Below are 14,314 nucleotides of genomic sequence, written 5' to 3'. Positions count from 1 at the left end.
ATGACGAATCTATAAGGGTTCCGTTTTTTGCCATTTGGCTACGGAACCCTAAAAATAGGAAAATATCAGGTAAGGGATTCCAATCCGGGATTTATACAATAAATTATAAGTACTGTGAAGGTTTAAAAAATACATAGAAAACAATAGCCTTGACAAATACTGGTTTTGTTGTGGATACGATCTGTCAATCTTAAAAGTGATATTTTGCGTTGAATAAAGGTCACTTGGGTTCCCTGAATAAATACGACAAAAGTTTATATTTATTCATGTTTTGTAAAATACACATGTATTTCACTTTCCTCGTATTCGAAATGAAAATTAGTGTCGTGTAACTTTATACGGCTACCATCATTTTGGCACTGACATAAACGCCATCGAGAACGTAATTTACTTTCTATACTTACATCTCGGTCGTACTCGCATATTAGTGCGAACGAGATGTATAGAAAGTAAATTACGTTCTCGATAGCGTATATGTCAGTTTTGTTTGACACTGTCAGTGACTCATGGTACGGGCTCTAAAGTGAATGTCTCCCATTTTGACTCGAATAAATTGGCGTTTTCGTTCGAGCGCCAAAATATCTAGGTACTCTGAAATAGGTGCCTTTCATCCCTAGGTTAACAATCTATTTACTACATGTCTAGGAGAACCCAGGTCTCCATTTACAAGCACTCAGATTAGAGTTACTTAGATCATTCATTTTTATTTCTTATAAGAAACTAGGCTACTTTTTTGTAACGCTCTGACGGTAGATGTCGCTAGGGTCCCCTTGACCCATATAGGCTGATATAAGATTTGTTGGCGATGGATGAGGTCTTGGTTGTTCAGATGGCAGAGCGCTGGAGTATCGATCCAGACGCTGTGAGTTCAAGTCACACCCAAGACAGTAATTTTTCCACTTTTAAATTTATTCTAAGTTTAATAGCATCATTCGGAGGCGTTTCTGCTTGTAAAAAATTTAAATTAGGCTACCTATTTTTAGAATTTTGTACTGCCCTCTTTTTAGTACATTAACATACCTATACCTAAGGATTAGGTCCACTTCACACAATAACCCGATTGTTTGGTTTAGGCGGAGTATGTCACTTTCTTAGGAGGTCACTTTCGAGTTAGGTCACATTCTGAGGACGTCACATTCTGTGTTTGTCACTTTCTGAGATCGTCAATTTTTTAGCATGCACGTGCAACGTGCGCCTGCACGAACAATGGATACCAGCAATCAATTAGATGTAGGACATACGGCAGCTTTTATGTATGACATACAGGATGTTTTTTTCAGTGGCCATTGAAGGGAAATATGAGTCTATAGACGATAACGGTAAACTGTCATTGACGTTCGGATTCAGATTACAAAAGCAATACTGCAAATATAAAAAAAAAACATTCTGATGCATGTCATACATAAAAGCGGCCGTATGCCGTACAGCTAATACGATTGCTTGTATCCATTGTTCGTGCAGGCGCACGTTGCACATGGATGCTAAAAAAGTGACGTACTCAGAAAGTGACGCGTACGTACTCCGAATGTGACGTCCTCAGAAAGTGGCGTTCTCAGAAAGTGACGTAGGTAATCAGAAAGTGACGACCTCAGAAAGTGACAAACTCAGAATGTGGCGTCCTCAGAGACGTCCTCAGAACGTGACCTGTCGAAAGTGACGTTCTAAGAAAGTGACATACTCCGCCTAAACCGATTGTTTCACTCAATCCCACGTTCTCAAATCACGAAACAATAGGCCCGTAAGCTTATATTTCACCCGTAAATAGCATAATCACTGGATTCTACGGCGAAATTCTCACCTTCGCCACAGTAATATGAGAACAGTAAAACATCTTTCACCACTTATCTTATGACTAACAGCTAGAACGCTCCGCGTCCGGACCAAACCTTCCAACACTTCGTTTTCAATCACAGATGGTAATGATCACTTAATGTTTTCTATAGAAAACTGAAGAGTTGAACATCTCGGCCCATACCCGGACCGTTCTAGCATGAGTCTCTTTATTACGAGTCGTCCTTAACTCGTAAATGTTCTCTTTATTCTCCAAAAAACTGATGAGAAAGATTAATTTTATCCACAAGAGTGACAAAGGAATTTGATGCAAATTTTAAGTTGTTTCCTCGTGTTGGCTGGTAAAATTAACTTTTAAATGATGATCAGGTATTTTACGATCAACTGCTTTACTGCTAAAATTGTAAAAGCAGTGTTGCTGCCCGAATTGTTGACATTTACGGCAGCACTACAGTCAGTATTATCACGCTGTAATACTGCATCTGTAATGCTTCTGCAGTCTGAATCCGAATTGTACCTTAACCGCTCCATCTTTTAGTTCATTTGAACTACTAGTATGTACTACATAGTTTAATAAATCTGTGCCCCTAGTGTTTCATTCGATAGCGTGACGTGACGTACGCGTTTGCGCTATGTGTCATTTTTGAGATTTTAAGTTTCCAAAACGTCCCGCTTGGCGCGCTGGCGCTGTTACAAATCCCATACAAAAATAGACATAAGGTTAATGTGGCTAATTCCGTCATAGGGACTATTCCGTTTACTAGCGCTTTTCTCGAACAACGAACGAAATTGATAATTTCATCAACAAAGCAGCGATTGCTTTTAGTCTCAGCAAACATCTGCTTTTATGTTTTCTTTTCCTACGATTGAAAAGTAAAGATACGGAGTGCCACAAGGCAGTATCTTAGGCCCGTTACTATTTGTTATTTACGTCAATGACTTACCTGAATCAACGCAACATACCTCTATTTTATTTGCTGATGATACCACAATAATCGTTAAGGGTACCGATACAAACACATACGAGCATAATGTAAATAAGGCGTTAAATGATGTAATTACTTGGCTTAAAGATAATAACCTATCAATTAATCTCAACAAAACGAAATTTATACAGTTTAGGTCATACAAGGCACAGCCACAGCAAATAAAAGTTTTACACGACAATGTTGAAATAGAAGAAGTTGAGGAGTCTATTTTCTTAGGCATCACACTAGATACGCACTGTAATTGGAAAAAACATGTGGATAATGTATGCAAAAAAGTCAACAAATTTATTTTTGTACTATGGCGACTTAAGGAAACAGTTTCGCAAAAAACGGCCCTCATAACATACCATGCCTATATCGAGTCCGTATTAAGATACGGTGTCCTCCTATGGGGGAACTCGGTGGAAGTAGATTGAGCATTTATAGCTCAAAAAAATGCATACGAACGATATATGGCAAAAAACAAAGAGATCCATGCCGATCTATTTTTACACGACTGCCCAAAAAAAAAGAGTGTATTCTTTTCAGCGTTCATGTTTGTATGTATATATGTATGTGAGTTTCTTTATTCCACGATAACTTCAGAATGCCTTAACCGATTTAGATGTATGATATATCATTAGAATCCTTACGTCATCCCGGGTGACATAGGCTATGTGACGTCATTACAAAATCAATATGGCGGACTTAATACGCCATATTACGCAACCTTAAGAAAAAAATATCTTGCAAACCCATCGAGTAGGGCATCAAAATGAAGCGCTTTGAAAGACGATCAATAATATATATACAATATGAGGGTGTAAGTCTAATTTTAAGAAAGTAAGAATTTACAAAATATATTAAGAAAAGCTAATCTCATAAACCCAAATATTATCCTATTGTTGGGATATTAAAAGGAAGTGGTTTGACCGCTGATCATAAAAAAAAATATTATACATAGGTATTATATTAATCATATTTTACTTGTTTTGAAACCAAGCCAATATGTTCTAAATTGCGCTAAGGGAATAGAAAAGTGTAAATAAGTTCTTTGTAGAGAGTCTGATATTGTAGAGTCCGTCTTCAGATACAACTCTGCACCGACGTAACAAAGTGTGAAAGTGTCATACTTATATATCATTATAACCGTAAATTTTTATACGTATTTTTTATATAAAGCCCGAGATACACTTGTAAGTTTTACTTACGTAAGCAGGGACAAAGCTATTTGTTAGAATGAGATAATGATATTCATCTCTCATTCTGTAGTACCTATAGCTGTGTCCGTACGTAGTACGTACGTAAGTAAAACTTAAGACAGATGGGCTCTTCCTGCAACTTCCCCGAGTATTTTAATTACGAAGGCCGAACTCCGCATAGGGCCGACGGTCCGAAGCGTAAGGCAGCGTGCAAACGTGCTTCCTGTAACTTCCCCAAGTATCCTAATTGCGAAGGCCGAAGGCCGAGCTTCGCGTAGGGCCGAAGGCCCGGAGCGTAAGAAATGTGCACGCTTTCTGCAGCTTCCCCAAGTATCTTAATTGCGAAGACCGAAGGCCGAGCTTCGCGTAGGACCGAAGACCCGGAGCGTAAGAATGGTGCACGCTCTCTGAAGCTTCCTCAAGTTTCTTAATTACGAAAGCCGAAGGCCGAGCTTCGCGTAGGGCCGAAGGCCCGGAGCGTAAGAAAGGTGCACGCTTTCTGCAGCTTCCCCAAGTATCTTAATTCCGAAGGCCGAAGGCCGAGCTTCGCGTAGGGCCGAAGGCCTGGAGCGTAAGAAAGGTGCATGCTTTCTTTAGCTTCCCCAAGTATCTTAATTGCGAAGGCCGAAGGCCGAGCTTCGCGTAGGGCGGAAGGCCCGAAGCGTAAGAAAGGTGCACGCATTCTGCAGCTTCCCCAAGTTTTTTATTTGTGAAGGTCGAAGGCCGAGCTTCGCGTAGGGCCGAAGGCCCGGAGCGTAAGAAAGATGCACGCTTTCTGCAGCTTCCCCAAGTATCTTAATTGCGAAGGCCGAAAGCCAACTAATAGGAAATAATTATGTAGTTGCAGAGATATTAAGCCATATAAGCACTTTTCAATACGTTTGGTTTTTGGGTCAGACCTAGTTAGGTTTTTAAGCACGTTTTATGCTAACATATCAAAGATCAACGTGATAAAATCTCCTTGAAGCAACTAAATTGTCTTAAATCATAAAAAATGTGGTTGGTTTAAATGGTCACTAAAATGTATAAAATAAAATAAATTAATTAATAAATAAAATAAATTAATTAAAAATTAAAAAACACGACTGCAGTTTAAAAGCGAACTGAAAAGCTAGAAATAATTTTTAGATGTATTTGTAAATGTAAAATAGAATATAAGTGTTCAGTCAGGGTCATAAACAGCAATCGGAAAAGTTTAGGCTCATTTAGGATCGTGACTGTACCTACATATTTTATTTCGATTGCAGTCCGGGACCTTGATATATTGATATTTTCCCATTCACAGGTCCCCGACTGCAATCGAAATAAAATATGCAGGTACAGTCACGATCCTAAATGAGCCTAAACTTTTCCGATTGCTGTTTATGACCCTGACTGAACACTTATATTCTATTTTACATTCATTAAGTTGAGTACCTAACATAACTAAAAATTATTTCTAGCTTTTCAGTTCGCTTTTAAACTGCAGTCGTGTTTTTTAATTTTTAATTAATTTTTACTGAGCTTAAACTGCTAACACTCCCATGTCTGTATATATATGAGGCAGCGGTATTTGTAAAACAGAATTTAGAACTTTTTCCATTATTTAACAACTTGACAAATAGATCACTCAGGCAATATCAAATGACGCTACCTCCATGCAAGTTAAAAATAAGACAAAAAAGTGCATATTATATGTGTATAAAAATTTTCAATAATATTCCCGCATCTATTAAGACACTTCCAGACGTCGAGTTTAAAAATACATTCAAAAACATTTTATGTAACGCATGCTTCTACACGCTTGACGAATATTTTAGTTATAAGTTCCAGTAATTACCCATATAATTTTATACCTATATAGAACCGTTGACATTCGACAATTGTAATTTGTAATTTGAAATTTAATGTAATAATAACATGCATGGCTTGCAACATTAGATACTATTATACTATTAGATATTAAGGCGACGGTAGAGGTGGGTAAATTTTCAGATTCTGTCAATTTACCCCATTTCACACACAAGCTCACTTCACGCACACTACCTCACTTTACTGGGACAGGTCATTGACCCATCAAGTTTTTTTTAAGATAGCGTTTTGAGTTTAGTGGCCTCCTTTTAGGAAAAGCGTTCCATTGAAAGAAGAAAGAGAAACAATACATTTAATCTTGCTTTCCTTGTCTGTTCATGTCACACGTGACGTATTTAAATTCTAATAATTCATTTGGTTGTTGACAATTTTCTACATTATGGCTTTGTCGAGATACGCGTTTTCTAAAGTTAAACCGAATAAAACCAGATGTCATTAAGTCAGATGTAAAATTTTATTTACTACTCTATACGACTTTTCATAAGGCGCAAAATCAATTCAATGAGAATTTAAATAAATAAAGTTCCGGCAGGGTACAAAATTTCAATAAGGCGGACAAAATAAAATTTGAAAATATATAGCGATGGGTAGGACATCAATTTAAAATGAGTTTGTATGAGTACCTCATTTTCTAAAATGAGGTGTTACAATGTCTTACTTCAAATGAGGTGAGGTATTAGCATATTTTCAGCGTCAACTATTCCATTAATTCCAACAGTGACAATTTTTTTAAGATGTATGAAAGCTTGCAGCCCTTACGCTTGTTGTCTTTCAAGACTGTTTAATTGTTAACGTATTTTCGGTGGTGACGCGAAGCGATATTGAAGTACGTCGCGTGTCGGTCTCACTCCCTCTTTGGGTATTTCTAATTCATTGTTTCATTTTGAAAGGATTTTTGAGGGGTTCATGTCACAGAGAGGCGGTGAGTGGTACAAACTCAACGCATTTCTCGGTGGACCTTTTGTCGTTGCAATAAGGTTTGTAGTTCGGCAGTTGACAGTGTGGATCATTACCTACTCGTTTCTTCATTTGAGACATTTGAGTTTTGAGTGTCAGCGAGCAGGCGAGCACCTAGCGCCTCGCGCGATCCAGGGAGGGACTCTGTTGCGAGTTGTGAGGAGTGTATGAGTTTTGAGGGTAGCGAGACTCGCGAGTGAATTTGAACGGATAAGAGTTTTTTGAAATTTGAAGTGTGCTAATGATTTGTGTGGCAAGAGATGTTTGTGATGCGAGTAAATGATTAAAATGAATAGAGGAGTGAAGTAAGACATTTTTGCGGTACGAAGTACTGCAACAAATTAACAAAATGAGTGGTACAAATGAGGTGCCTCACGAGTGAGCGACTCAACACTAAAAATATATGGAAACAGTGTTGGCTAATGTATCCCTAATATCTTTACCGATTTACTTTTATGTGGTATGCCTTTTGTTTCGCTATTAAATTAATAAAATGAAAATAAAAAATATAATGTAGGTGTTGATAGTTACTTACGGCGGTAGGAGCGGCAATGAACTCCGTGCAGAGTAGAACGTTAGGTGCGTTGGGATAAGTGCATATATCTACTTATAATTCTTTGGCTGGTTGGTAACCCTGTATCTTTTATTTTTTGTTTTACTGTTATTAGGTTAAGGGAGTTTTAGGGAGTGAAAAAAAAAGATTTTTCGATTTATGCGCTCGCGTGATTGCCGATCGATTATAATTAGACAAAAGAACTTGTTTTTCACGCATCGAATGTAGATCCCTATGACACTTCCTCCAAGTCTCCTCCAATAATGTTTGTACCTTATTTTAATTACAATGTACCTACCTTAAATGTTACATTTTTAAATAATTTTTTGTGCTATACATACTTCAAAAAAATCGCTGGAGGCCTAGGAACCACTGGTAGCCTAGCGGTAAGAGCGTGCGAATTGCAATTCGGAGATCGCGAATGAGTTTTTCGGAACTTATGTACGAAATATCATTTGATATTTATCAGTCGCTTTTCGGTGAACGAAAACATCGTGAGAAAACCGGACTAATCCTAATAAGAGCCTAGTTTACCCTCTGTGGGTTGGAAGATCAGATGGCAGTCGCTTTCATAAAAACTAGTGCCTGGTGATGATGTGACACATACTTCCAAAAAATTTTGCAAATATTTTACGTGACAACTGCTTATAAGTAAATATTATGTCGGTACACTTATAAAGTATAAAGTAGAAAATATCTTATAGGTACATAATATAAAAACCGATCATGTACCTACGAGTAGGACTCACTATGGGTTCCACAGTTACACATTTTTATTGCATATGTTTTGTTTAAGACCAACTCACCTATAGGACAGAGGTATTCCATTAATCTTTTGGCGTTGAACTATTTTTTGTATACGTAATACAATTCTGAGATATGTTATGGTACAGCCAGCTGCAGAGGAAAGGTATATACCACCCCTGCATACAATCATCTTTACAGGGGTAGTACCTTTTCTCTGCAGCTGACTGTACACCTATAAAAATGGTTGTCCCTGCTGTAATTTTATACCGGTACCGTACTTTATATTTCAACCGGTATAGTTTTAACTTCAAAACGAACCGGTATTGATAAATAATAACGGTACCATACCGCTTATACCGTAAAGAAAGCATGTCTCTGCTTTGCACAATAATTATTGTGTGGACAAAATTCGTATAATCACCGAAACATACCTACATACCTACGCACATAATGTCATTGAAATAAAACATTGTTTTTTTATAGTAAATTTATATAATACTCGATATATAGGTACACATAACAATAACCAGGCCGCTGCGGTATTGGCCTGTAAGCTTCATCTCGGTCTCCAAATCCGCAAAAACTAGGTAGTACTAAATGCTGGTCTTGCCGTTGTTCTTGATTCTTGAAGATTATCAGAACAGCACGTAATCGCATACATATAGACGGAACGAACGGCAACAAAGTAGGTGTAGACACTGTAAGCCTTTAGGTATTAAACGAATTACGCTTCGTATTAATAGGTAAGTAATATTTAAATGAATAAGTATATAATTCTCTAACGTAAATACAAGATTACAATTGACATCAAAAGTCATTGACGTACAGAAGTCATATACATTTTTTTTAATGACGCAAAATTGATACCAGCGTAATGAAAATCAATCCCAATCAGTAAAACGAGTCTTTAAACTTTTTTCATTTTAAGCGGGTTTTGAAGGAACACGTTACTTAAATTCGATTTTAATCGTATTGTTTCAGGATAGTTTACTGCTGTTTTCGATCGTTACGACCTGTAATTAACAACAAATCAAATTTTAATTATATTTATTTACCCTATTTTTTTAAATACAATTTATCTACTGGTATACATTTTCGTATGCGTATATGATGAAATGTCCAGAAATGTCTATAATAATGTCAAAAACGAGCTACGACGACGTACACGTCTGCTTCCATGCAAGGCCAACGGCCATCTGATTCGAAGAAGAATTTTGAGTGATGTCGTCAATGTATGGAAATTGTACGAAAGTTTATATTAGGGATTGAATTTCTGTGTTGTATTTGTGAGTAAAAATATAAGTAGATAATAATTTGCTAGTTTAGTTATCTAGCTTTCAAAATCACACAACAACTCAATTACTGTCAAAGACAAAACTGTAATGCGTGTTGCTCAAACGGAACTCCATATTTTGATTTTTGGATACTTTTAGTGTCGATTTGTAGAGAATTACAGCAAATAAAAAATATTATGGCGTGAAGAGCCGGTACACGGCTTCTTCGCGAATAAATTTACGTATAATTTAATGCAGTTATTAAACATTTCTTGAACAAATTGATTGCACAAAGTGAGCTCTAAATTGAAAACCTCATATACCGTCCCCTTAAGGGTTACATTAGCATAATATGCTTAGTACTTAAGATATTGCATGCACGCAATTAATGTTCACATACATGGCTTGTCATATCATGGAAAAACAATTTTCATATGCCTTATGGCAGAACATATTAAGGGCCAACATTGTAAATTTATAACATCCACTGTACTGTACCATATGTTCTTGTGAATAAACGTTCATTCAAGAAATATACGCCCGTGGACAGAGTAGCCCCTATGACGGAATTTGCCACATTGAACTTAACGGGAAACGCGAACGCTCGCCACGCTATCGAATGAAGTTTACACTAAGGGTTAAGTACCCGTACCATGAGTCACTGACAGTGTCAAAACTATACTCTAACGTCTACGTAATTCACTTGCTATAACATGTCGCTCGCACTACGCATATTAGTGCATAGTAGTATGAGAGATGCATAGAAAGTAAGTTACGTTCTCGATAGCGTTTATGTCAGTACCAAACTGATGGTAGCCGTACTGGCCGTGTAGCCAACGTGCCTATCGCTTACGCTCCGTAGCGATACTATAGCGATCGAAACGCAACTGTCACTGTCGCACTAATACCTATGGAAGAGTGATAGAGAGACACAAAACGTTTCGCTAGCGATTGTCACCTTGGCTAGGCCGGGTACTTTCCTACTACAATATTTCTACTATTTCACCCTTTAACGTTACCTGAACAATAAATTGCTCGGTTAATGAAGGGCGGCATGACAGCCCGGAAATTGGGCGCGTTACCCCCCCAGAATTAATCCGTTCCTAACCCTTTACGGGATAATATACTTTAAACTTTAAAGCGTAGGTATGCTAAGGACGATTTTCCTTTGAAGATTGAACTGCGTTTTTAAAAGCCAGGATTTGATGCTGTTTAAAGGCTTTGATGGGATGTCAATGGGGTAAATGTGTTTGTATTTTTTTTTACTTTATTCCTTAAGTTACGGTTTTATTTGGATGCAATATTTAATAACATTGTTTAAATTAATGTATAATATTATAATTGAACCCTTATCACGGCTTGTCAGAAACATTCTCCAACCGATTATTCTAAAATGAATATCTATTTGTAGGTATGTCATCTTCTATGAATTGAGTGAAAGTACCAATTTACTAAGGCCACTACTTTTTACGAAAGCGACTGCCATCTGACCTTCCAACCCAGAGGGGAAACTAGGCCTTATTAAGATTAGTCCAGTTTCCTCACGATGTTTTCCTTCGCCGAAAAGCGACTGGTAAATATCAAATGATATTTCGTACATAAGTTCCGAAAAATTCATTGGTACGAGCCGGGGTTCCCAGCGACCTCCGGATTGCAAGTCGCACGCTCTTACCGCTAGGCCACCAGCGCTTAGAGGAACGCGAGGAAGATGAACTATAAAATATTGAAAATGTGACGGGAAAAGCTTTGTGAAGCGGAGTCTTTGTACATAAGGCCGCTCGCCCACGACGACTTTTTGTAGCGATGCTGTCGCGCGTTTCGTAAACGTGGCATCGATCGCTTCTGTAGCGCATTGCAAAATGCGACTAACGCTTGCAACGCGCGAAGAAGCGATGCCAACACGCTACTAAAGGGGCTCACTGATTAACAGTCCGCCAGACGATATCAGCCTGTCAGTTAGAACAAAAAAATGACAGCTCCGAACAACTGACAGACCGATATCGTCCGGCGGACTGGTGATCAGTGGTGGGCCCCTTAACGCGCTACAGCATCGCGACTGTATCGATGCAAACGCGCGACCGTGTCGGACGACATACATAGCTTTGCTGAATCGCGTTTGCATCGCGAGCGAAGCGCGGTATCGCGTTAGCATCGCGCTGGTATCGTGTTTGCATCGCGACTGAATCGTGTTATGTGGGAGAGGGCACACAGCGACCGCATCGCGACGGTACCTATGCGAACGCGCGACAGCATCGCTACTGCATCGCTACAAAAAGTCGCAGTGGGCGAGCGGCCTAATTCTACGTTCTCAGGTCAAACAGCTTTCCCCGTATATTTTACCCAAATTTCGTACGGAGAGTGGAATTTTAATTTTTCCTCAGCTCAGTAAAGTATTTTTATTTCGTTGTTATTAACGTTGTGTCTAACTTTTCGGTTACTTGTTGATTCTCTGCAGTTTAATTAGACTCTGAACCGTTCTACAAAGGCTCTGCTCTTATTTTAGATGGTTACTAGGGTGACTGTGACAACAGGGGGAGTGTTTTTTTTTTTGCCATATATTTTAATCTATGTACAATATAGCAAGTTAGCAGGATATCTATCTACTACAAAGAAAGATTAGTAACACAACGAAGAAGGTTAAAAAATAACTTGGAAAATTGAGATTAATCCTATTTATTCCTAATATATATAGGAATGGTAATTTTTTGCCTATTGTCTTGAATAACTTCTAAACTATTTATCCTAAAATTATAAAAAAAATATATTTAAGATTCTTACAATGAGCTCTTTCATTTGATATATAACACGATATAGTTTGAAAAACTTTATTTTTTGATCTTCTCATTTACACCCCAAAAATGGCCTCCATATTTAAAATTCATTTATTTACGTTATACGTCCATCTTTGGATCACAAACTTACATATGTGTGCCAAATTTCAACTTAATTGGTCCAGTAGTTTCGGAAAAAATAGGCTGTGACAGACGGACAGACAGACAGACGAGTGATCCTATTAGGGTTCCGTTTTTTCCTGTTGAGGTACGGAACCCTAAAAAGAAACTTACAACGTAAAACTAAGTTCGTTCATACAAACGTGCCTATTAAATTGACATACAAAAACGCATTGCATATACTACAATACATAATCAACTAAAATTAACAACCCCGATCTTTCTTATGTCAGTTGACAGAAAATCTCGAATATTTAAATAAAATAGTTAGTGACAACCCTGAAACATGGATGCTACAGAGGAATTATTAATTTACATTTTACGCTCTCGGAGCGTAAGGCGGGCAATTCTGAGTGATTATAATATGCTTAGCATATGCATCTACGTGGCTAAGAGCACAGGCTAAGGAGGTTAGGTATAATTCTAAACGTGTATGGAAATAGGCTAGATAACAAGTATTTATTAACTTTTGAGGTGTCTTATTAGAGACAAAACCTCCCGTATACGCAAAGATATTGTAACTATCAATAGGTTAACGCGCTTAACAAAATTGACTTGTGACGATTAGTACAAAACCCCTAGTGGGTCGATAAGCTCACGTCAGGCCTACGGCTTTCGGCCAGTGTTGTGAATAACGCTTATTTTTAGGCTTAAAGACTCGAGCCCTCAAGACTCGTAAGTCTTGAAGACTCGACTATATTTGAGAATTGTATTTATTTGTTTTCTTTGCCCCCTTTGAGGCGATAAGCCTCGAGAGTCTTAAGGGTTCGAGTCTTGAGTATGCCAGCTCTTTTATGTCTTTTGTATACGTAGGTGAATGTAAATAATAAAACTACAGTGTGTGTGTGTGTGTGTGTGTGTGTGTGATGCCGTGACGTTGGAAACGTTTTTGCTAGTTATATTACGGTATATGCCATATCTAGAGCCTACTTAAGAAAACCTGTAGCAGAAATAAGAAGCACAAAATTAAATGTCCCGTGAACAGAACAGATTTAATAGACTAGTTTATAATCTACTCGAGACACGGGGAGACCGACTCATTGGCTTCATAAGAAACTAGCATCGGCACAAGATACAAGATTTCGGATCTTTGAATTATTATAATATTTAAAACTATCTATAGCTGCCAAAAGAACCCTATTCAAATTATGGCAGACCACTCAACTAGAGGAGGACCGCATCGAGTACAAAAAGGCCAAACAAGAAGCGAAGCGGAAGGTAGCCCAAACTAGAGCCCAATCTCAGGAATGTTTTTATAGCAGACTGGAAGATGCTAAGAATGACTCAGAAATCTTCAAAATCGCAAAGCAGCGTCATAAGTCCACATTGGATATCAAAGTCAACAAATACATCCGTGATGAAAGCAGTCTGCTTCTAACAAATAATAAAGACATAAGCCAGAGATAGCGTCAATACTATGAAAGGCTACTTAACGAAGAATTCCCAAGCCAACCACTGCCCTTAATAAAACCTTCTGCGGGACCAATATTATAAAAATGTATTTCAGAAGTTAAACTTGCTGTCTCGAAAATGAAGAACCACAGAGCTGCTGGGCCAGACGAAATACCATCTGACATATGGAAACAAACAGGACCCATAGGGCTTGAATGGCTCACCAAACTATTTAACGCGGTCCTGAGCTCAAATAAGATCCCAGATCAATGGCGACAAAGTTCTATCGTTCCATTTTTTAAGAACAAGGGTGACGTCAGCGTCTGTGGGAATTATAGGGGTATAAAACTCACTTCTCACACTCTCAAAATATGGGAAAAGATATTACATAACCGTTTCTTAAATCACGTTGTTATCTCTGGAAACCAGTACGGTTTCACACCATCCAAATCCACTATCGACGCTATACAAGCAGTACGAATCGTCATAGAAAAGCATCGGGCCAGCCGGGAAGACTTGCACCTCGTCTTCATAGACCTTGAGAAGGCGTTTGACCGGGTACCACGAAATCTGGTATGGCAAGCGATGAGAGCGCAAGGTATACAAGAAACATATGTTGCTTTAGTCC

The 14,314-nt window shown here is 38.1% G+C and overlaps 2 long non-coding RNA genes across 2 annotated transcripts in view; one reads left to right on the top strand and one right to left on the bottom strand.

Moving 5' to 3' along the window:
* Positions 1 to 14,314, bottom strand: part of LOC134658889 (uncharacterized) — a 582,766-nt gene that overhangs the window by 313,022 nt on the left and 255,430 nt on the right. The window lies entirely within an intron of this gene.
* LOC134658875 (uncharacterized) overlaps positions 1 to 14,314 on the top strand; it is a 397,606-nt gene that overhangs the window by 311,610 nt on the left and 71,682 nt on the right. The gene's annotated exons all lie outside the window — the stretch shown is intronic.

The sequence above is a fragment of the Cydia amplana genome, chromosome 23 (genome assembly GCF_948474715.1).
Source record: "Cydia amplana chromosome 23, ilCydAmpl1.1, whole genome shotgun sequence".
NCBI classification, from domain to species: Eukaryota; Metazoa; Arthropoda; class Insecta; order Lepidoptera; family Tortricidae; genus Cydia; species Cydia amplana.
The sequence above is the reverse complement of the archived record's forward strand: the minus strand, read 5'-3'. Positions and strand labels throughout refer to the sequence as shown.